Genomic DNA, 24,412 nt, shown 5'->3' with positions numbered 1-24,412 from the left:
TCGCTCTGAATCAGTCAAGTGGCATTGTCTTTTCATTGGCTGCGTAGCACTGTTTGGAAGCTACCTGGTCTGTCAATCCACACGAGGCTTCGGGTCTTCTTGGTCACAGTCATGCCCTGCCGTTTCTATGCTTGCAAAACGTGGAGTAATTTAAAGGAACATCTGCGCTGGTTGTAAACATTCAGGCTGGCCTGTTTACGATCGATATTGGGGTTAACCAGGCTGGATTGTGTTAGGAGCTCACAAATCCTTGAAATATCCTGGCACAGTCCCATAAGTGAGGTCCTCTAGCAGGCAAGGCTGCGTTGACTGGGTCATGTAGCCCGCAAGCATAGCCGCCACATTCCCAAGGAGCTTCTGTTTAGCTGGATAGAGGGGTCTAAACGGGAGCTGCATGGGCTAGAGAAAAGATTGAGTGATTTGGAACAAGAGGGTGTGGAGCTGAGTGGATTGCCAATGACTGGTACCAGCGGTGTCAAGATTGGTCTCTGTGGAAGATGCTCATGAAGGACGCTACTACTGGGCAGTTGGAGGCAGTCGCCCTCCATCAACAACGGAGGGCAGAGGAGCAATGCTCACAACAATGAGCAGAGCGACGGGTGGATAAAACACAGCAAGTTGGCATAGTATGGGGCACAGGTGGTGCATCGGCCAGTCATCTCGGTCGCTCAACCCATGGCACCTGAGTCTTTCCCGTGACCTGCACGTTGAAGGCCGGTGACTCCACACTTAAATTCCTATATAAGGTGGCTAGGAAATGTGAATTCCCTCGCCTGGCATGCAGGAGGTCGTGCATTCGATCCACGACCTGGCATGAATTTTTTCTCCGGGTCTTCCTGTTTATCCCTCCACATTTAGATTCACCATCATGCGTTTAGACTATCTGGCTGCTGCTCTAAATTTCCACCTGCTGATGATATCAGCCACTTCGCTGAGGTGTCTTTTATGGCCAGGTGGCTTCTGAAAAAGAGCTACATAGCTCAGTGGGGCCTTACCTGGTAAAACAAACAAAAACGTAATTTATTAATTAATAGCTTACTCACCTCATCCTCAGAGGGAAGTGGTGGTGATGGTGGCGATTTGTTCTGAGCAGATTCCTGTCGACTCCCTGTTTAACACAAAAACACAATCGCACATCGCTCCTGGGTGACACAGTTAAATGTCGATGCTAATCTCAAGAGCGCGCCACTGAATCTTCAAAACTCGTTATCATATCAGAGACCCGTTGCCTATGATGAAGAGTGGATTGTATTTTAATGCACCTTTTAAGTGCATAGCGATGCTGTGATTTATGCACTGTGCTCTGAACCCAGCTTATCGTGTTTAGATCCTCATCACGTCTAACATCGGTGGCATTTATAAACTCACCTTTTGGATCATTTGGCTGCTGCTAAAAAAGTGCACTTGAAAATCCACTTCGTAGAGCTGTCATTTGTGATAGCCAGGAGGTTGCTTCTGAAAACCGAGCTAATGGCTCACTGGACTTTACCTGGTAAAATAAACAAGTTTTAGTTTTAAGTGGTACCCTATCCAAACCGGTCATGGGGCCCACTCCTTAACTCCACTGACACATACTGATGATCATGGAGAGCTATCGTCAAGCAACTCCCACGACTGATAGCGTGGCAAGCCCTTCATCCAGACATGGATTGATGCTTCCATTGGATTGTCACGATTATTGATTACACGGAGTCATCAAAGCGCCACGCCGTGCATCAACAAGTCTGTTTCCTTCCCGCCCGCGTTATTTCGACCGTAACTTCGTCTCCCACCCAAGCTGCCTGCGTCTGTCCCGCCCAATGACGTTCCCATTGTTGAAGCGTCACCTGTCAAACATCAGCACACATAAGGCGTCCATTGCCTCCACATCCCACCGGAAAAAAGTTACCTCTCCACCCACAGCACACGTTCTTCCTTCGGTGACACCAGTTGACATGGCCCGTGACACCCGGTGATAGATACGGCCCAGTGCTAGTGCCTTCGTCACCTGTTGCAGAGGTTCGCAGTAGGGAATCTGGCCGGCAGCCTTAGTCAGTACTAGGGCATCACGGTTGCTCGGAGATGCTAACTCCCTCGCCTGATATATAGGAGGTCGTGAGTTCGATCCCGATCCTGTTGCCTGCTGTGTATTTTGAGTTTGCAACTTTCTCCCCGTCGTCGCGTGAATTTCTCTCTGGGTCCTCCGGTGTTTCTCCTCCATATTTAGAATCAACGGCACAAGTTGAGAGAGTTATGTGGCTGCTGCTGTATATTTCCACGTGTCAATTATATCAGCCGCCCTCTACGTTGATATCAGCCACCCTCTACGTTTGTGATAGCCAGGTCCGCTTATGAAAAAGAGCTACATAGCTCAGTGGAGCCTTAACTGGTTGAGAAAAAAAAGACTCCAGGTGTATTCACCGTGACGTACTACACGCCGTGAGGTTCACAGCGGAAGTAGAGGAATAGTGTTGGCTGGTTTCGGAAAGAGGTCACTGCAGCGTATGGCAGTACTCATGTCAGCAGGCGACAGTCTACACGGGGTGAAGACAACTTGGGCAGAGTCCATGGAGGAGTCCATCTGGAAACCTCGGGAACCTGCTCGTAGGTTCCAGAAGGGGGGCGTGCCCAGGACGGAGCAAGGCCACACCGGGAGCACAAGAGGGAGACCTGACTGAGAGCTCGGGGCTGTTGCTGGGAGTGGAATCTCTCGCCGTGCTGATGGCTCGCTACCATCGTCGCCGCCGTCTTTACCATCGCTGGGCTCCGCTAGCTAGACAGCCTGCCAACTGTTCTAACTTGTTAGTGCCGCCGACGATAGATGGTTGTGTGTGTAAAATATATAGTGTACAGCCATGTAGGGTGCGTATAGTCGCCATTGTGTGCAAGAATAACGAAAGATCCCTTCAATTACTATTGTCTCCGAACTGCATCACTACATATGTGTTGTGTAGTGTTTGTGTGTAGTGTTTGTATGTGGTGTGTGTAGTGTATGTGTGAGCTGTGTGTATTGTGTGTGTATTGTCTGTAGTGTGTGTGTGTAGTGTGTATAGTGTAGTGTGTGTAATGTGTGTAGTAGAGTATGTGTGGGGTGTATATGTGTGCAGTGTATTTATTGTGTAGTGTATGTGTATTGTGCTGAGTGTGTATAGTGTAGTGTTTGTTATGTATGTAGTGTAGTGTGTACAGTGTGTATTGTGTGTGTGTAGTGTATGTGTAGTGTGTGTAGTATGTGTGGTGTGTGTAGGGTGTGTAATGTGTATAGTGTGTGTAGTGTATGTGTAGTGTGTGCAGTGTGTGTGTAGTGTGTTGTGTATGTAGTGTGTGTAGTGTGTATTGGGTGTGTGTAGTGTGTATTGGGTGTGTGTAGTGTATGTGTTGTGTATTGTATGTGTGTAGGGTGTGTAGTCTGTATATTGTGTGCAGTGTATATATTGTGTAGTGTATGTGTGTAGTGTGTGTAGAGTGTGTAATGTGTGTAATGTGTAAAGTGTGTGTAATGTATTGAGTAGCGTATGTGTGTAGTGTGTGTGTGTGGTGGTGCATTGGCCAGTCATTTCACTCAGTCGACCCATGGCACCTGGGTCTGTCCCCTGACCTCTTGCCAGTGGGCATTCAACACTTCCCGTGGCCTTAACGTGCACATAGCCTGGCACAATTGCCATGGTGACGTCACCACCACGTTGTGGCGAATGGCGGTTGTTGTTCCTGTTATAGCTATATGGTGTATAGGTGTGTAGTGTGTGTGGTGTGTGTGTTTGTGTGGCATCTGTGTAGTGTAGTGGTGGTTGTGTGGTGTGTGTAGGTGTGGTTGTGTGTGTAGGTGTAGTTGAGGATAGTGTGCGTGGCGTGGGAGTGGTAGTGTAGTAGTTGGAGGGCTGCATTATGAACCTGGCGACGCGAGTTCGATTCCTGCTCACGACCAACACCAGTGACGATTATACAGGGAGGAACAATGTTCCACACTGCCCACCAGGGATTATTTAGCTATCTGTCTGACTGTCTGTCTGTCGTGCATAAATAAATATATAATACACACAGCTCTTTGATTGGTGGAGACCTTAAAAACAGCTCTTTGATTGGTGGAGACCTACTGCCGGGTACGGAGAGGGGAGGTGCCTAAGGGAGGAGGGTCAGGGGAGGGGCCTAAGGAAGGGGGGAGTCAGGAGAGGGGCCTGAGGGGGGGGGGGGTTCAGGGGAGGGGCCTTAGGGGGGGGTCAGCGGAGGGGCCTGAGGGGGGGTCAGGGGAGGGGCCTAAGGATATGGGGGGGGGGGTGCTCAGGGGAGGAGCCTAACAGAAGGGGGGTCAGGGGAGGGGCCTAAGGGAAGGGGGGTCAGGGGAGGGGCCTGAGGATATGGGGGGTGGTCAGGGGAGGAGCCTAAGGGAAAGGGGGTCAGGGGAGGGGCCTAAGGGGGGAGGGGCCTAAGGGAGGAGGGGGCGATAGTTAAGGGGGCTGTCTGCCTGGCTACCTAAAGTCAAGTTATCTTTTATACATACAGGTAGGAACAACAGGTTCCACACTGCCCACCAGGGATTATTTGTCTGTCTGTCGTGCACGAATGCGCTGTCCAACCAAGTTCCTACCTGCCCACTCCGAAGGAACGTATTTTGAAACGGTCCTGAGCCTCCACTAGGTCGACTCAGCCTCAAATGAGTACCTGGTACGATGTGTAAACATCGCCACTATAGAGACAAAGGCGGCCGGGCGTGGTGCTGGTCACCCACTTCTCATGTGCTGTGCAGGCCTTAATAGCTGCTCGCTAACAGTACTTTCCCCAACAGTCTGATACAGGCTATACGGGGAGATTTTATTATTTTTACTGCGTGTGTAGGTCTAGGTCGTTTCTGCCTCCATTGAGTACCTGGTGCGGTGTGTAAACATCGCCACTGGGGAGACAAAGGCGGCCGGGAACGGTCCTGGCCATCCTCCTCTGTCTGTGCCACAGTGCCGGCCTTCATAGGCGCTGCTGCTACTTGCTACGAACAGCACTTGGCCCTACCGTCTGTTACAGGCGATAGGAGGGGGAGGGGGGATCTTTGTCTTTGTACGATCATAACTCCTCACCTTTGTATCGGTGGTAAATAATAATGAGGCACACGATCACGATGAGCATTAGGATGATGAGAACAGGGGCCCAGAAGATGTAGTGCTGAGTACTCTGGCCATCACCTCCTATGAATACAAACAACATCAAAATTATCATCGTGAAATGACAGGGTGAGACCTGCCAGCCTGATGGGGTAATTACGGTTAGCGGGCGTCCATAAATGACGTCACGGCACCTGGGGGGGGGGGGGGGTTAGACATTTGTGACGATGTGTGACGAGGGGGGGTGTTTGAGAAATGTGACGTCACATCAAAATGCGCAACTTTAAATAATTATAGACAATACGTTCTACTTAATTAAATACACTTTTTAATAAATGTTTTCTCCTACAACATCAGAGTGCAGCGCCAGATTAAATACGCACTACAATGACAATCGTTTAAAGCGATTTGAAGCATGTTTTTTTTGGGGGGGGGGGCAGAGCTTTGTGACGTCTTATTTGAGGGGGGTCTGTCTTTTTGTGACGCCGTGTGATAAAAGGGGGGGGGGTCAAAAATCGTCCAAAATCACGTGACGTCATTTATGGACGGCCCCTTATAACTACATTACATAATGCCTTATTATGAAGGGGCGTATCTGGGGTAAAGGTGAAGGGCAGAGTCAGTCGAGAAACTCTGGGAACCATCCCGAAGGGTCTAGATTCTAGAAGGTTCTAGAAAGGAAGTGTGGTCAAAGGTGGAGCTTGGCCACGCCAGGCTGATATAAGGAGCACCGAACCAGAACTTCGGGGCTGTTAGTGTGGGGTCTGGGTCCTGGTTGCGTCGCTGCCGTCATCATCTCTTCATCTTCGACCACGTGGCTGTTCTTCTGCAAGAGCAGCTCCGTCGCCGCCCGCTACGCCCATCGACCAGCCAGCGCAGCGCAGGATGGAGAAGGGCTGCGTGTTTGGACAGCCTAGGTGTAGCCGCGTTACAAAGTGTATCGGCCTGTGTGCTCTTAATACATATGGAGCCTTCTACTAGACGTGTCGGAAGTCACTCACTGCAATAGTATTAGAATAGGTTTAACCTTTCTGTAAATAAAAGAGGAGTGGTGTCATGATGTTTAAACACCAAACAGAAACTTTGTGCAAGGAATCATGTCACTGCATTAACCCCACACGGTAGTTGTGGTGCAAATGAAAAAACATGCTCTGGTAGTATATAATGCACTGGCGGCAAGTGCCCGGCGTTGCCCAGGAGAAAAATGCATTTTAAAACTTCTCTAATAAACATAACATATACATACACAAATACTAAGCTATTGTGAAAGTCCAGCGTGCCGTTTGTCTGTTCATTTGTCCGTCAACAAAAGAATAAGAGGCTTGCAGAAGTCCTGAATAAAAAAGTAATAGAAAGTGGCGGGTAAATACTTGCTCTAAAAAGTTTTCGAAAATTGTCGACCCCACCCCCCTCAAAAATATTTTTACATCCGTGTAGGCATATATAACTACACACTCTACATACAATAGAGTGAGTAGAATCTAGTGACTCTATAGCAGTATTTATAGATTCTATAACGGTATCTATTGACTCTATAGTTGTATCTACTGACTCTATAGTAGTATCTATTGACGCTATAGGTGTATCTACTGACTTTATAGTAGTATCTGCTGACTCTGTAGTTGTATCTACTGACTGTAAAGTAGTATTTTCTGAGCCCAATAGTAGCTACTGACTATATAATCGTATCTACTGACTGTAGTAGTATCTACTTACACTACAGTGGTATCTACTGACTCTATAGTAGTAACTACTAACTCTAGTAGTATCCACTGACTAGAGTAGTAACTACTAACTCCATAGTAGTATCTGCTGACTCTATAATAGTATTTGCAGATTCTATAGCAGTTTTGCTGACTATAACAGTATCTACTGACTCTATAATCGTAGCTACCGACTCTGCAGCAGTATATACGGACTATAGTCGTTTCTTCTGACTCTATAGTAGTATCTACTGACTCTACGGGAGTATCTACCGACTCTATGGTAAAGTTATGGGTTCAACTGAGTCGCAGATGTAGACTTTGGAGGCAACACATTTATTCAAGTCCAACACACGGGGTAACTTCCCCTTAACAGAATAACAACCTAAGGTGGTGACCACCCGGCTAACTACACTAGTTTCTACACTAGTGTAATGCGGGCGTAAACGACCTTCCGGAAGTGACGTCATGAGGGGAGGAGTTAGGTCACGTGGAGGAGAGGGGTCAGGTCTATAGAGGGAGAGGAACCGGAAGAGGAGGGGGAGTGACGGGAGACCAGGAACGAGTGAGGCCACGTAGGGCGAGAGCGGAGAGTGGCGAGATCGCCACGGACACGGGGAGCGAGGATCGGCACCGTCGGCCAGCGGTGACCGACCCGAAGCAGCGAGGAGGCTGCAGTTGGCAGCGGGTCTGCATACGGAGTTGGCAGCGGGAGTCTGCATACGGAGTTGGCAGCGGGAGTCTGCATACGGAGTTAGCAGCGGGGGTCTGCACACGGAGTTAGCAGCGAGTCTGCAAGGAGAGGAAGGAGGCTACAATAGCGATAGCAGCCGGGGGCTACAAGAAGAGTGTCTCTAAGAGAGTGCCGTGAGGGAAAAGACAAGAACCCAATAAAGGACACGAAGTCAGAGAGAAGCGTCTGAGTCCTTTATTACACTGGAGTCAGAAGTGAAACGGCATGGCGAAACAACTGAGGAAAAAGAATATTCCGTCTCCGGCGTCGGCTTCATCTTTCGACGACGACGATCTTCCTCCTGAAGTCGGCCTGACTCTGGCAGAGGAAGAGATCCGTGATGGGACGAGTGCGGGTCCGGGAGTCCAAGAGGTCGCCGTGTCGACGGACCCGTCTGCTGTAAAGGACGTGGATTCAAGATGGACCCAGATGGCGGAGCAACTCGTAACTCTTAAGAACGTTATTACGCAGTTGTGTGACCTTGTCACGCCGAGGGCGGCGTCGGGAGGAGACGTTGGTGGTCCCCAGGAGCCCGGGTCGTCTTCGATGGCGCCGCCATCAGCCACGCGGCACGAAGACGCCATCTTGGGCGTGGCGCACGACGAAAAGCGGAAAGCCGCCATTTTGGGACCGCCGCGACGGTCAGCCGCCATCTTGTCGACACCGCGTTGCGACGCCATGTTGAATTTGCCACCGGAGGAGTCAGCGGCTGAAGGAAGCAAGCCAAGGAGTCGCAGTCGTCACCTAACAACTGTCAAGGAATTATCCATCGGTGGCGATTGGAGTGCGTTCGCCTGTAGATTTTTGGCAGCGGTACGCACAGCGAGGTGGACGGACGCCGAGGCACTGGAGGTGCTTCTGACTCTTCTTGATGATGAGTCCATTCGTTTTTTTCGCTCTATAAAAGCTGCGAAGAAGAAGACTCTGCGAGGGGTGTTCGACGAAATGGCGGACGCGTACGAGCCGCCGGATGACGCCCATTGCCGGTTCGTGCAACGACAACGCGCACCCGAGGAGTCACCGGTAGCGTATAGGGGCGCCGTGTTGGAACTTGCTATGGCCGCTTACCCGGAGACGGAGCCTGACCTGCTGGAACCTCTCATCCTGGGGAAAATGTTGGAGTTGTCCCGAGATCTCGGCATTCTTATGCCGGTGTGCGGTCATGAAAAGCTCACGTCCCGGGCCGCGGCCAAGTGTCTGGACGCCCAGTTTAACCTTCGCCGCTGGAAACAAGTTATGGCGTGGACAGGTGGTCCTGTCGTCGAGGGGGGTGCCTTAGGGTGGGACCCTAAAAAGGCTGTGTACGTGCCGGATGGGAGCAGCCAGCAGGAGCTGTCAGCTGCCTCTGCTCCGTGGCCGGCCCGGAGTGGGCCGGGGCCGCGGGCTGCGCCGCCGGTACGGCCGCATCGGGACGGGGTGCCCGCTGCGCGCCGCAACGAGGTCGAGTGCTTCCGCTGCGGGCGTCGGGGCCATTATGCCAGGGACTGCTGGGCCCGTGTTCCGGGTCCGCCCCAGCAGGAGGCCTCGACAGCGGACGCTCCCAAGAAAGATCCTACAGCACAGACAAGCCGGCCGTGACGCCGCAGGAGGGAGGACGTTCCGCTCGCGGGATGCCGACCAGGGCCGCGGAATCTACGGGACCTGCAGCCCTTCCTACCCCTCCACGGACGCGATTACGGGACGTCTCTGAACGCGACCGGGACGGTGGCAGGCCTTCAATGGCGACGGACGAACTTGCTCCTGTCGCCCTTAAAACCCTGCCACGTTCCCGCTCGGCGGGTGGGCTGCCGACCGTCCGGGACGGCCCGGCTACCCGTTCTCGCTCGAAATCCCTCACATTTCGTTAACTTGTGTTGTGTTCTTGTTATATTGTTGTTGCATGCTTCGTGTCTTTTAACGTGTTGGTCCTTTACACCCGCATTGCTTGTTAAGTTGTAGTTCAGCCGAGGTCGGCTGGATTTTCTCTACGGGGGAGGGTGATGTAATGCGGGCGTAAACGACCTTCCGGAAGTGACGTCATGAGGGGAGGAGTTAGGTCACGTGGAGGAGAGGGGTCAGGTCTATAGAGGGAGAGGAACCGGAAGAGGAAGGGGAGTGACGGGAGACCAGGAACGAGTGAGGCCACGTAGGGCGAGAGCGGAGAGTGGCGAGATCGCCACGGACACGGGGAGCGAGGATCGGCACCGTCGGCCAGCGGTGACCGACCCGAAGCAGCGAGGAGGCTGCAGTTGGCAGCGGGTCTGCATACGGAGTTGGCAGCGGGAGTCTGCATACGGAGTTGGCAGCGGGAGTCTGCATACGGAGTTAGCAGCGGGGGTCTGCACACGGAGTTAGCAGCGAGTCTGCAAGGAGAGGAAGGAGGCTACAATAGCGATAGCAGCCGGGGGCTACAAGTAGAGTGTCTCTAAGAGAGTGCCATGAGGGAAAAGACAAGAACCCAATAAAGGACACGAAGTCAGAGAGAAGCGTCCGAGTCCTTTATTACACTAGTGTAATGCGAGCAAGGACAGGGTGGGTGCTGCCTCCGCACCACTCACACGGGCCGGTGTATTAGAGAGGCGGAGCCTGGTTGTCGGGGTGCGTGGGGGCGGAGACAGGGGCAGGACAAGGAGGTGGAGTTGGGTCACATGAGAGGGGGGGATATAAGAGAGAGACGGAGGAGGAGCTGGAGGAGAAGAGAGTGAACCACAGAGGAGAGCCACGCTGGTGGGAACAGGAGAAGTGGCGCCATTGCCACGTGGTCGGGGCCGAGGGGCCCTGGAGTCTAGCGTGCGCAGGCATGGAACGTGCGAGGGGCACGGAAAGGAGAAGAGGGCCAGAGCGGGTGTGGGGGACCCGAAGGACGGTGTGGCAAGAGCAGGGTGAGGAGAGAGCACAAGGAGGGGCCGGAGGTGACGGCGCGGCGAGGGCCTCACGGAGCGTGCGCAGGGCGCACGGAGAAGCACGGAGAGGGTGCCACACGGAGCGTGCGCAGGGCGCGCGGCGAGGGTCGGAGCGAGGACCAGCGGGTGCGAGAGAGAACCCAATAAAGGACAACGGAGAGCGACAACCTGTCACAGTGTCCTTTATTATACTAGTACTACCAGGCTAGCTACTCAAGTTACAACATAACTGCTACTACGGACGCGCACCAACGAATTCGGCCCGGGTTTACATGTTGGAGACTCGTTTAACGGAGATCATAGACGAAGGTTTCTTCCAAGATGAACAACAACCCTGTGCTTTCTCTATTCACCAAGGTTCCTGTGCCTGACACCATAACAATAATTGAAGACTTAGTCCAACATGCACTAAACCATGATGTCCCTGCGCTGGTTAGGCACTGCCTTACCAACACGTACTTCACCTGGAATGGTACCTTCTACAAACAAAATGAGGGTACCCCCATGGGTTTCCCCTTGTCGCCAGTGATAGCCAATGTTTGCATGGAGAAATTTGAAACAGACGCCATCCAGACATCCACCCTACATCCTTCCCTGTGGAAGAGATATCATCCTCCTAGGTCGACTCAGCCTCGAATGGCTGCGGCCTCCATACCGGGCGCCGCTGCCGTCACCGTCACGACGTCGCTCCTCTCCATCGTCGTATTTGTCCCTCCCACGTTGTTGGAGACCTCACAGGCGAACGTGTCCCTGTGCCGTGCATTGTGCAGGGTCCAAGTCTCCGTGTGGACCCCGGTCGCTGTGAGGTTCCCCCCGAGCTCGCGTCCCCCTGAGCCACGAGTAGGAGATGGGAGGGGAGCCCTGGTGCACGACGCAGCGCAGAGACAGGGAGCCTCCTGCCACGGGGTGATGGGGGGAGACCTCGGGTTTGGACACGGCCTCTGAGACACACAGAGAGAGAAATTAAGAGATTACTAAGTCCTATAGTGTAGTTTATAGTGTATTGTGTAGTATATAGTGTAGTGTATACTGCAGTACATATGTAGAGATGATAGCTACTCACTCCTCCGTAACCTGCAGTGCCACTATGTATCACAAGGGCGATGCAGCGTTACCTCTCTGGGAAAAACGGCCGGGGTCAAGGAGAAGTGATCGGATCGAAATCACAGATTCCCGCCAGACAAACAGCCAGAGGTCAGATAAGTTGAAAAAGGATCCATACGACAGATTGGGAAGGACCAATCAGAGGGTTCCTCGAGGGAGCGTGGGATTGGACAGAGCCAGCCACAAACCAGTATAAAAGGGTGAGCGCTGAGAGCGCGAGGCAGTTCTCCCCAAACGAAGACCGAAGCCCGGGCTGAAGATAGCTAGGACCCTAGACCAAGCCTTCCAGCCCTTCTCAGGGCTGAGGCTCAGCGTGACCAGTGGCCGGGGACCCACCGAGCCAGCGGTGGGTCAGCTAGCCTCCACTAGGTCCCAGCCGGAGGACGCTAGGTTAGCGGGTAGACTCAAATGTAAGTCCCACCAAGTCCAGAGGCTGTACCTCCTTAGGTTAACGGGTAAGGGGACCGTATACCCCTTGTGTTAGGCACCCAGTCGGAGGAAAGACAATAAACAGTGTGTGCCTCAAAGAAGTGTATTCGTCCGTAATTCAAAACCCTACACATAGGAGAGAATAGTATATAGTGTAATAAAGCTCGTTGAGACGACTTCTGGAATCCGTCTTTTATTCAACTTATGTTACAGTTACTTCACGCTGCTGATAGGCAGCGTGAAAGGGACAGATAGACAGAGAGAGGTGCACTGCCACGTGGCAACTCGGAGCCCCGCTCCCGCGTGGCCCCCTTCCTCTGTTCGTTTCCGTTCTGACCACGTGTCGTTTGTCTCCACCCCTATTTAATACCCGGGTCACGTGGTACGTTTCCGCCAATCCTCGTTAGCCTACATCGAATCTTCCAGGCTCCCTCGTCAGCTCCCGGGACCACGCCCCTGACTCATCTGCCCATTGGCTGAGGCCAAAGCCAGCAGAACCAATCCTTAGAGCTGTCACCTTTCCATCACGTCAGGGCCATGCCCCCAGGCTTCCCCCATTGGCTGTAAACCAGGACCGGCAGAGCCAATCACCATGACGAGTTGTGATACGTCAGTGAGCCGGATATATCCTCATATTACAATAGTATCGTATAGTAGTATATAGTGCAATATATAGTTGTATATAATGTGTGATGCAGTGTATAGTGTAGTGTGTATGTTGAACTTTTTTCGCACCATACGTAGCGAAGAGCACCAATTGGAGGTGTGGGGGAAGGACAACAAACCAATCATTCACTCACGCACTCGCTCACCCATTCACCTACTCAGACACTCGCTCACTGACCTACACACTCACCCACTCACACCCTCACTCACACAACAACTAAAATTCGCTACAAGTGATAGTGACCTCACCATGGCGCCTGTGCCAGGCCAGGTGCACTTTCAGACCACGTGGCATCAAAAGCTCGCTGACAGGAGGTCATAAGACAGACCCAGCCGGTGCCATGGATTGACTGACTGGCATATGAACCACTCGTAATCTCCTTCTGAGCCAACTTGCTGATTTTAGCTGCCTCGAACTCTGCTCGTTGTTGTGAGCATCGTTCCTTTGCCCTCCATTATTGCCAGAGAACGACTGCCTCCAACTGCCCAGTAGCGTCCTTCATGAGCCTCCTCCACAGAGGCCGATCTTGATACCGTTGATTCCAGTTTTTGGCAAGTCCACTCAGCTCCACATCCTCCCGTACCGCATCAGTCCATCGTTTCTATAGCCCGTGTCTTGCACCTTTAGCACCACCTGTGCCCCCGACTGTGCCAACTTGCTGTGTTTCAGCAACCGGGCACTCCGCTCGTTGTTGTGAGCGTCGCTCCTCTGCCCTCCATTGTTGCCGGAGGGCGACTGCCTCCAATTGCCCAGTAGCGTCCTAAACGAGTCTCCTCCACAGATGCCAATATTGACACTGCTGGTACCAGTGATCGACAAGCCCACTTGGCTCCACATCCTCTTGTAACACATCACTCCATCTTTTCTCGAGCCTTTGCCAAGCCCATTTAGCCCCCTCTATCCAGCCGAACTAAAGCTGTTTAGGGATGTGGTTGATGGGCATGCAAGTGACATGACCCAGCCAACGCAGCCTTGCATGCCGGAGGAACTCACCGATACGGCTTTTTCCAGATCTTTCAAAGATTTGTGAGCTCCTCACACAATCCTGCCTGGTTAAACCCAGGATGGATCATAGGCAGTGTTGTATACGTTCAGGTCTTTAAAATTATAAAAAGATTATAAAAATGTGCAATTTTTTAAAAATAGAAATTATGTAATCATGCAAATTATGCATTATGCTAATTAGGCTCTGCTTTGTCTAGGGTGTATTACCAATCGTGATAATAATATAAAGGTGTAATTGTATGAAGTTATGCAAGTATGTAATTATGCTAATTAGGCTCGGCCTCGTTGTCTCGGGTTGTATTATCAATCGGGATAATAGAATTATTCTCGCTTTAACTTTTACTGATTATGTGTTGGTGTGTTTTATGTCAGGTCTCAAGATTCAAATCTCACCGCAGGAAACAGTACTTATGTAATGCGGTTGTAAACGGCCCTTCTGAGGTGCCGTCAGGGGGGGGAGGAGTTAGGTCACGTGGGGGGAGAGGGGTTGAGTATAGAAGGAGGGGAACCGGAAGAGCAGGGAGAGTGACGGGGAGCCAGGAACAGAGGAAGGCCACGTAGGGCGAAGCGGGGTGTGGCGAGATCGCCACGAACACGGGGGAAGCGAGGATCGGCACCGTAGGCCAGCGGTGACCGACCCGAAGCAGCAAGGAGGCTGCAGTCAGCAGCGGGGCTGCACAGAGAGAGTGGGCAGCGGGTCTGCATACAGTGACAGCCAGAGGGTCTGCACATAGGGGTAGCAGCAAGTCTGCAGGGAGGAGGTTACAATAGATGAAGCAGAGAGTCAGAGGGGAGAGGAAGCTATAATAGCAGTGAATAGCCGGGGGCTACAAACACAGGAGTTATAACAGAGTGCCGTGTGGGTAAAGACGTGAACCTGAATAAAGACACGAAGACAGAAAGAAGTGTTCGAGTCCTTTTATTACACTGGAGTCAGAAGTGAAACGGCATGGCGAAACAACTGAGGAAGAAGAATATCCCATCTCCGGCGTCGGCTTCATCATCGGACGACGACGATCTTCCTCCTGAGGTCGGCTTCACTTCGGCGGAGGGAGAGATCCGTGAAGGCCCGGGTGTGGAGGAGGTTGCCACTGCGCCCGACCCATCTGCGTTGAAGGACGAAGATTTAAGATGGACCCGGATGGCGGAGCAACTGGCGACCTTAAAAACCGTCATCACGGAGTTGTGTGACCTTGTCACGCCAAGGGCGACGTTGGAAGGTGATGGTGGTGATCGGCAGGAGCCCGGGTCGTCTTCGATGGCGCCGCCATCGACCACGCGGCGTGAAGACGCCATCTTGGGCGTGGCGCACCACGGAAGGCGGGAAGCCGCCATCTTGGGGCCGCCACGAAGATCGTCCGCCATCTTGGCGACACCGCGTTGCGACGCCTTGCTGAACTTGCCGCCGGAAGAGTCGGTGACGGACGGAAGCAAACCAAGGAGCCGCAGTCGTCACCTTACGACTGTTAAGGAGTTCTCCATCGGGGGCGATTGGAGTGCGTTCGCTTGTCGATTTTTGGCGGCGGTACGAACGGCAAGGTGGACGGACGCCGAGGCGCTGGAGGTGCTTCCGACTCTCCTTGACGATGAGTCTGTTCGTTTTTTTCGCTCTATAAAAGCTGCGAAGAAGAAAACATTGCGTGGAGTGTTCGACGAAATGGCGGACGCGTACGAGCCACCGGATGACGCCCATCGCCGCTTCGTGCAGCGGCAACGCGCACCGGAGGAGTCGCCTGTAGCGTACAGGGGCGCCGTGCTGGAACTCGCGATGGCCGCTTACCCGGAGACGGAGCCTGACCTGCTGGAACCTCTCATCTTGGGGAAGATGTTGGAGTTATCCCGGGATCTGGGCATTCCTATGCCGGCTTGCGGTCACGAGAAACTCACGTCCCGGACCGCGGCTAAGTGTTTGGACGCCCAGTTCAATCTCCGCCGCTGGAAACAAGTCACGGCGTGGACGGGCGGTCCTGTCGTCGATGGGGGGGTCGTAGGGTGGGACCCTACAAAGGCCGTGTACGTGCCGGATGCGACCGGCCCAAAGGAGCTGTCGGCCGCCTCCACTCCGTGGCCGGCTCGAAGCGAGCCGGGGCCGCGGGCTCCGCCGCCGGCGCGGCCACGTCGGGACGGGGTGCCTGCTGCGCGCCGACCCGACGTCGACTGTTTCCGCTGCGGCCGTCGGGGCCACTATGCCAGGGACTGCTGGGCCCGGGTTCCGGGGCCGCCCCAGCAGGAGGCCTCGATCGCGGACGTCCCAAAGAAAGACCCTCCGGCACAGGCAAGTCGGTGCGCACCAGACACCCGGCAAGGCCTGACACCTCACTCATCGCCGTTGTTGTGCGACGCGGATGTTCTAAAATATGGGAGGCCAGTATCTGCGCCTTGTCGCTCGATAACGCAGTGGCGTAAGTTGGCTCGGCGGGTTGTCGCGGCCGCTACAGGTTCGTCCACTGTACCGGGGTCGATCCAAGGGGTGGACGTGCGTATTTTGGTGGATTCCGGGGCGTCCGCGACCATTATTTCGGATGTCATATTCCATCTTTTGAACATCCCACCGGGGGCCGTGAGGCCGGCTTACGCTTCCTGCATCGCTGCGAACGGGGGTAGTATGGGCATCGTGGGACAGGTGGACGCTAATATTTCTATCGGGGGGGTCTCGGCCTCGGGCGTTGTGTTAATTTCGAGGTCCCTGGCGGTTCCTTGCTTGTTGGGCACGGATTTTTTGGCTAAGATGCCCATTTTAATTAGAATCAATGAAAATTGCATTGAACTGCCAGGGGGCCGCAAATTGCCGTTTTTACAGTCCACCTGGGGGCGACCGGCTCCGGTTGCCCAGGTGCAGGCGTTATCGGAAGTTTCAGTTGATATTCCACCTGGCTCGCAGATGCTCATTCCCCTACGATACCGGAAGCCGGTTCCGGGTCGGCAGGGTGCTTGTGGAATTTTGCTGTCGCCGTCCGCCGCTGTTACGGGCGGATTGGCACTGGTGGGGGCGCAAACCATTGTCCGTCCGGATCAGCGCCCGTTTTTGCAGGTGTTAAATGCGACTTCTGAAAGCGTGTGTGTGCCGGCTGGTACCGTTGTGGCACACGCCACTACGGCGTTTACGGCTCAGAGTGACATTCCGGACGGGGGGCTGGTGGGTGGTGTTTCACATGACGGAGGGGTGGACGATCGTTGGATCGCCGAATTATGTGCGGAAAATTCGGCCCTTTCCGCTGAGCAGCGTTGTGCGATTCATAAATTATTAGCGAGCTATTCCGATGTGTTCAGCTCGGACGATTTGGACTTGGGACGCACCTCGCTGCTCTCTCATCACATCGAAACGGGGGACGCGGCCCCTATCCGCTTGAACTCGCGTCGGATGAGTCCGGCTGAGCGTGAGCACGTTCGAGGGGCAGTGGAAGACATGTTGAAAGCGGATATTATATCTCCGTCTAATAGCCCGTGGGGTGCGCCTGTCGTGTTGGTTAAAAAGAAAGATGGTAAATTACGATTTTGTGTGGATTTTCGGAAGTTAAATAAAGTGTCGGTGGCAGATGCGTATCCCCTGCCGCGTATGGACGATTCTCTCGACGCCTTGTCAGGGGCTAAGTTTTTTTCAACGCTAGATCTCTCTTCGGGCTTCTGGCAGCTTCCCCTTGACGAGCCCTCGCGGGAAAAGACAGCGTTCCGTACGCCGCAGGGGTTGTTCCAATTTAACTGTCTGCCGATGGGGTTGAATGCAGCCCCTGCCACCTTTCAGAGATTGATGGAGTTGGTATTGACGGGGTTGCAGTGGGAGACATGTCTCATTTATTTAGATGATATTATTGTCTTCAGCCGCACATTTGATGAGCATTTATTGCGGTTGGAGGCCGTTTTTGCCAGAATGCGTTCTGCTAATTTGAAATTCAAGCCTAAGAAATGTCATCTACTGCAACGTTCCGTTCGATACTTGGGACATATTGTTAGTGCGGACGGGGTGGCCACGGATCCAGAGAAAACTGCGTGTGTCCGGGATTGGGCAACCCCCGCCACGGTGGGTGATGTGCGTCGGTTTTTGGGGTTCGCCTCATATTACCGGAGGTTTGTTCCGAATTTCGCTACTATCGCCAGGCCTTTGCATCTCCTTACTGGGAAGGGGCACAAATTTGTGTGGGGACCGCCGGAGGAGGCGGCGTTTCGGAGCCTGCGCGACCTACTGGCTACTGCGCCGACGTTGGATTATCCGGATTTTGAACATCCCTTCATTCTGGATACTGATGCGAGTGACACCGGGATTGGGGCGGTGTTGTCCCAGTCAAAAGGTGGTGTTGAGCGTGTGGTGGCGTACGGGAGTCGGGTTTTGTCTCCCGCGGAAACTCGTTACTGCGTCACTCGCAGGGAACTTTTGGCTATTGTGTATTTTCTCCGCCAATTTCGACCGTATCTGTACGGTCGGTCGTTTATTGTCCGAACGGACCATGCGGCCTTGCAGTACGCTCTTAAGATGGACCAGCCATCCGGACAATTGGCGAGATGGCTGGACACGTTGCAAGAATTCTCCTTCCAAATTCACCATCGGAAGGGTGTGCGTCACGCTAATGCGGACGCACTGTCCAGGCTGCCGCAACAATCCCCTTGTGCGTGTGCGTCGGGGACGCATAGGTGTGGACCGGCTCAGCCCCCCCCCTCAACCTGTCGCGCGGGCAGTGGATGTTCTCGAACCTCCGCTTACACCGGGACCGGTTGAAGGGGGACCGGCTGACGGGATTTTGCGTCTTCCAAGGTCTGTGTGGATTCGGGAGCAAATGTTGGACGATTCTTTGGTGTCGTTACGGAAACGAACGGAGAAGGCGGGTAAGGAAGTCGGTGCGGGTGGTAATTCGGAAACTGCTCTCCGAGATGGGTTACTGATGTGGAGGGAAGGGATACAGGAACACTGGCGTCTCGTTGTGCCTGCGTCATTGCGCTATGAGTTGATTCGATCTTTGCACTGTGACACACTTTTACACCTGGGGGTGCAGAAAACCCTATTGACGCTGCAACGAGACTATTATTGGCACGGCATGACGACGGATGTCGTCGGTCACGTTCGCGCGTGTCCCGATTGTGCCCGCCGTAAGCCGCCTAAACATCCATATGTTCCGCCGATACAATCGATTAAAGTATCTCGGGTTAATGAGTTGGTGGCGTTAGATATTTTGGGACCCTTTCCGCCATCAGCTAAAGGGAATAAGTATTTACTGGTGGGGGTGGAGTACCTCTCTCGCTGGCCGATGGCCTGGCCCTTGCCTGACCAGTCAGCGGCGTCTATCACGGACGCCTTTCTATTTGGGTATGTAATGGACAAAGGGGCTCCGGAGAGGCTCCTTACGGATCAGGGACGTAACTTTTCGTCTAAATTGTTGGGGGAGGTGTGTGCGGCTCTTGGAACTAAAAAGATACGGACGTCCCCCTACCACCCGCAAACGGATGGTATGGTGGAACGGTTGAATCGGACTCTGTCCGCCATGCTGTGCCATACAGTCGGGGAAAACCAATCTGATTGGGATTTGCATATCCCTGGGGTGCTTTCGGCGTATCGCATGACGCCGCACGCGGCTACTGGATACTCGCCGTTTTTCCTTATGTACGGCCGTGAGAACGTGCCGCCGATTCATGACCAGTTGGGAACCGGTGCGAGGGGGCCTGTTAAGCCTCTTCCTGAGTATATTAAGGACAACGTTCGGCGTGTCGCTGAGGCGAGGGAAAATGCCCGCATGGCTACTGCCAAGGCTCAGGCCAGGAATGAGCGGTGTGCCCGACGTTCAAAGGGGGAGTGTCCCTGGAAAAAGGGGGACCTGGCCTGGCTTCATTGCCCACAGGTGCGGCCAGGTACATCTCCTAAATTACATCGACCTTGGCAGGGTCCGGTCCGCCTCATTGAGGTTCCCAACCCACAGTCGGCGCGTGTTCAGGTTGGTGCACGGCGTTGGTTCGTGCACACGTCCCGGTTGAAGCCATACATTGCCCCACGGCCGGATGCGTCATCTCCCCAAGTTGCCTTGCCGGGGTCTGTTGCTGCCGACTCGCCCTTGCCTGTGTCTGCTGACCTTGCGAGAGCGCCTGTCGTACCCTTCACAGACAAGCCGGCCGTGACAGCGCAGGGAGGAGGACCTTCCGCTTGTGGGACGCCGACCGGAGCCGCAGAACCCACGGGTCCTGCAGCTCTTCCTATCCCTCCGCGGACGCGAGTACGGGATGTTTCTGGACGCGAGCGGGACAGTGGCGGGCCTCCAATGGCGACGGAAGAACTTGCGCCCGTCGCCCCTAAAACCCTTCCACGTTCCCGCTCGGCGGGTGGGCCGCCGACCGTCCGGGACGGCCCGGCTACCCGTACTCGCTCGAAATCCCTCACGTTTCGTTAGATTGTGTTGTGTTGTGTTATTGTTATAATGTTCTTCAATGCTTCGTGTCTTTTTGCGTGTTGGCCCTTTACACCCGCATTGCTTTTCAGGTTGCAATTCAGCCGAGGTCGGCTGGATTTTCTTTAGGGGGGAGGGTGATGTAATGCGGTTGTAAACGGCCCTTCTGAGGTGCCGTCAGGGGGGGGAGGAGTTAGGTCACGTGGGGGGAGAGGGGTTGAGTATAGAAGGAGGGGAACCGGAAGAGCAGGGAGAGTGACGGGGAGCCAGGAACAGAGGAAGGCCACGTAGGGCGAAGCGGGGTGTGGCGAGATCGCCACGAACACGGGGGAAGCGAGGATCGGCACCGTAGGCCAGCGGTGACCGACCCGAAGCAGCAAGGAGGCTGCAGTCAGCAGCGGGGCTGCACAGAGAGAGTGGGCAGCGGGTCTGCATACAGTGACAGCCAGAGGGTCTGCACATAGGGGTAGCAGCAAGTCTGCAGGGAGGAGGTTACAATAGATGAAGCAGAGAGTCAGAGGGGAGAGGAAGCTATAATAGCAGTGAATAGCCGGGGGCTACAAACACAGGAGTTATAACAGAGTGCCGTGTGGGTAAAGACGTGAACCTGAATAAAGACACGAAGACAGAAAGAAGTGTTCGAGTCCTTTTATTACACTTATACTTAAGATTACTATGCTTGAACTTAGGAAGGCACCACTCAAATTATTCGTGTCTTATGTAACTTTAACATCTAAAACACTCTAACATACGAACTCTTGTGCTCGGAATTGTCAACACAGTACTTGATGCCCTACTCATTGATCTGTACAAATAACCCTCAATGGTTATGTTTGTTAAACTGAGCACAAAACATAGTAGTTGGTTTTTACCCTTTTAACCTGGTACAAAACTGACACCTTTATTCAAGGCATCATGTTTGCAATAACCACAACACAAGTAGTCAAAAAAGCAAACAAAAAGAAGCAACTCTGATAATGATAACAATATGCACTGTCCCTGAAGTTGATTGGTCCACACCCGAGACGGCTTTCTTTAGAGCCTAGTCCCCATTGGTGTTGGACCAGATGACACCAGAAGGCGTACAACTCACACACAGTGCATTATCAGAGTATTGAGAGCTTGGGGTAAGCATTTACACTATGAGATCTCTTTTACCAGTGGAAAAATATAGTAGTAGGTTTTTACCCTTTTAAACTGGTACCAAAACTGACACCTTTATTCAAGGCATCATGTTTGCAATAACCACAACACAAGTAGTCAAAAATGTTTTTGCCACTGGTAAAAGAGATCTCATAGTGTAAATGCTTACCCCGAGCTCTCAATACTCTGATATTGCACTGTGTTTGAGTTGTACGCCTTCTGGTGTCATCTGGTCCAACACCAATGGGGACTAGGCTCTAAAGAAAGCCGTCTCGGGTGTGGACCAATCAATTTCAAGGACAGTGCATATTATTGTAATGCGAGCGTAAACGGCCTCGCGGATATTGCGTAACAGGTGGAAGGAGTTGTGTCATGTGGGGAGAAGGAGTGCTTTTAAGGGCAGGAACCGGAAGAGGAGGGGGAGAGTGTGGGAGTAAAGACTGGAGGAGGCCACGCAGGGCAGAAGGTGGAAAAGTGGCGTGATCGTCACAGGCTGGGACTCGGCACCGTTGGCCAGCGGTGTCCGGGCACGGAGGAGACCAAGGGAGCCAGCAGCGGGGCTGCATAGAGAGCAGCCGTGGGGCTGCAGGTCGGAGGCAGAGAGGCTGAGGAGAAGCCAGCAGCGGGGCTGCATAGAGAGCAGCCGTGGGGCTGCAGGTGGGAGGCGGAGAGGCTGAGGAGAAGCCAGCAGCAGGGCTGCATTGGGAGCCAGCAGCAGGGCTGCAGGAGCGGAGGCAGCAGTGGGGCTGCCGAGCGGGAGACGGAGGAGATTCTGAGCGAGACGCCGTGCGGGCAAAGTTGTAAGAACCACAATAAAGGACAACGGAGACAGACCCAGTGCAAGAGTCCTTTTATTACATTATTATCATTATCAGAGTTGCTTCTTTTTGTTTGCTTTTTTGACTACTTGTGTTGTGGTTATTGCAAACATGATGCCTTGAATTAAGGTGTCAGTTTTGTACCAGTTTAAAAGGGTAAAAACCTACTACTATATTTTGCCACTGGCAAAAGAGATCTCATAGTGTAAATGCTTACCCCGAGCTCTCAATACTCTGATATTGCACTGTGTTTGAGTTGTACGCCTTCTGGTGTCATCTGGTCCAACACCAATGAGGACTAGGCTCTAAAGAAAGCCGTCTCGGGTGTGGACCAATCAACTTCAAGGACAGTGCATATTATTATCATGATCAGAGTTGCTTCTTTTTGTTTGCTTTTTTGACTACTTGTGTTGTGGTCATTGCAAACATGATGCCTTGAATAAAGGTGTCAGTTTTGTACGAGTTTAAAAGGGTAAAAACCTACTACTATATTTTGCCACTGGTTAAAGAGATCTCATAGTGAGCACAAAACAATCGGCTAATCCCTCAGAGTAAAGCGACCATACACAACGACAGGAAAAAGTCCCTAAAAATTAATGTGACCAATATTCATACGAATAGTAATAAATAAACATGTGCCTAAGGAAAAAGTAGACCTCAATTAATTCATTGTAAGATTATGCAATTAACGAAATGCCTTGGAACAATGGAGTGCGGCAGTGTGCCTGCTTGTCTAACAAATGTTTAACAATTGGATAAGGGCTTCAATAAATTTGCGGGCAAAATTCTGTGATCAAAATAAATATTTTAACACAATAGTATACTCGCCCAAACACTCACTCACACACACACGAACTCACTCAGGTACACTCACTCAAATACTCACACACCCACTCACTCACTCACAATCTCACTCACCCACTTACACACTCACACACTCACTCACACAGTCACTAAATCACCCAATCACCTACTCACTTACTCGAACACACCCACTCTCACTCATTACACCCACACACTCACATACCTAATCAACACACTTACTCACTCCCATCACCCACTCCCACCACCCACTCACTCCCATCACTCACTCACTCCCATCACTCACTCACTCCCATCACTCACCCACTCATTCCCACCACCCACCCACTCCCATCACTAACCCACTCCATACCATCACCCACTATACACTGCACTGTACACTACACTATACATAACACTATTACACACTATACTATATACCACACGATACACTACAATACGATACACTACTATACACTACACTTCGATTCACTACTACACACAACACTAGCATAAACAATAAACTCTATACTACCAAACTCAACACTATACACTTCTATATACTACACTGTACACTCCACTACTATATACTACACTATACACTACTATACACTATACTATACATAAAATACTATACAATACTGCTATACACTGCACTATACTCTATTATACACTACACTATGCACTACACTAAGATACACTACTATATATTAAACTACTATACACGACTATACACTATTATTAGTACGGCACTTGTGTCACGTTAAGAGCTAAGTTATTAGTTAACTTAGTTACTAGTTAAATACTAACCAAGTGTGTGTTGGAGAGTTAAACCCACTACAACATTTACATATTTTATTTTAAAATTGTGTCACTAGTTAAGCACTAACCAGTGTTGTGTTGTAGAGTTAAACCCACTACAACATTTACACAAATCGAGTTAGCTAATTAATTATTTGCTATTTAAGCACCAACCAGGTGTGTGTTGTAGATCTAAAGCCAACAACAAAATTGACATATTTGAGTTACAGAGACCCATACAGACCCAGAGACCCATATTCATAGAAACCCATGCAGACCCACAGACTCATAATCAGAGACCCATAGAGACAGACTGAGACCCGTACTACCCATACAGACCCACAGAGACCTCACAGAGACCCATTGAGAACCATAGGGACACACAAAAACCCATTGAGACCCAAACTCTAAGAGACTCATACAGACCCATAGCGTCCCATAGATACCCACACTCGGAGACCCATACAGACCCAGAGACCCATACTCAGAGGCCCACAGAGACGAATACTCATAGACCCATACCAACCCACAGATACCCTAACTCATAGACAGCCATAGAGACCCATAATCATAGAGACCCATAAAAACCCATACTCATAGAGACCCACAGTGACCAATTGAGACCCTTAGAGACACACATAAACGCAGAGACCCATAGAGATCTATACTTCTAGAGACCCATAGAGATCCATAGACCCATACTCATAGAGACCCATAAAGACCCATACTCATAGCGACCCATAGGGACCCACAGAAACCAATAGAGACGTATACTCCTAGAGACCGATACAGACCATAGATCATACTCCTAGAGACCAATACAAATCCACACCAATCCATACTCAGAGCCCCACAGAGACCTAAACTCACAGAGACCTATACAAACCCACAG

This window comes from Lethenteron reissneri, unplaced genomic scaffold (assembly GCF_015708825.2).
Source record: "Lethenteron reissneri isolate LAM-NWPU_2019-01 unplaced genomic scaffold, ASM1570882v1 scaffold_214, whole genome shotgun sequence".
Classification (NCBI taxonomy): Eukaryota; Metazoa; Chordata; class Hyperoartia; order Petromyzontiformes; family Petromyzontidae; genus Lethenteron; species Lethenteron reissneri.
Note: the sequence above shows the minus strand (reverse complement) of the source record.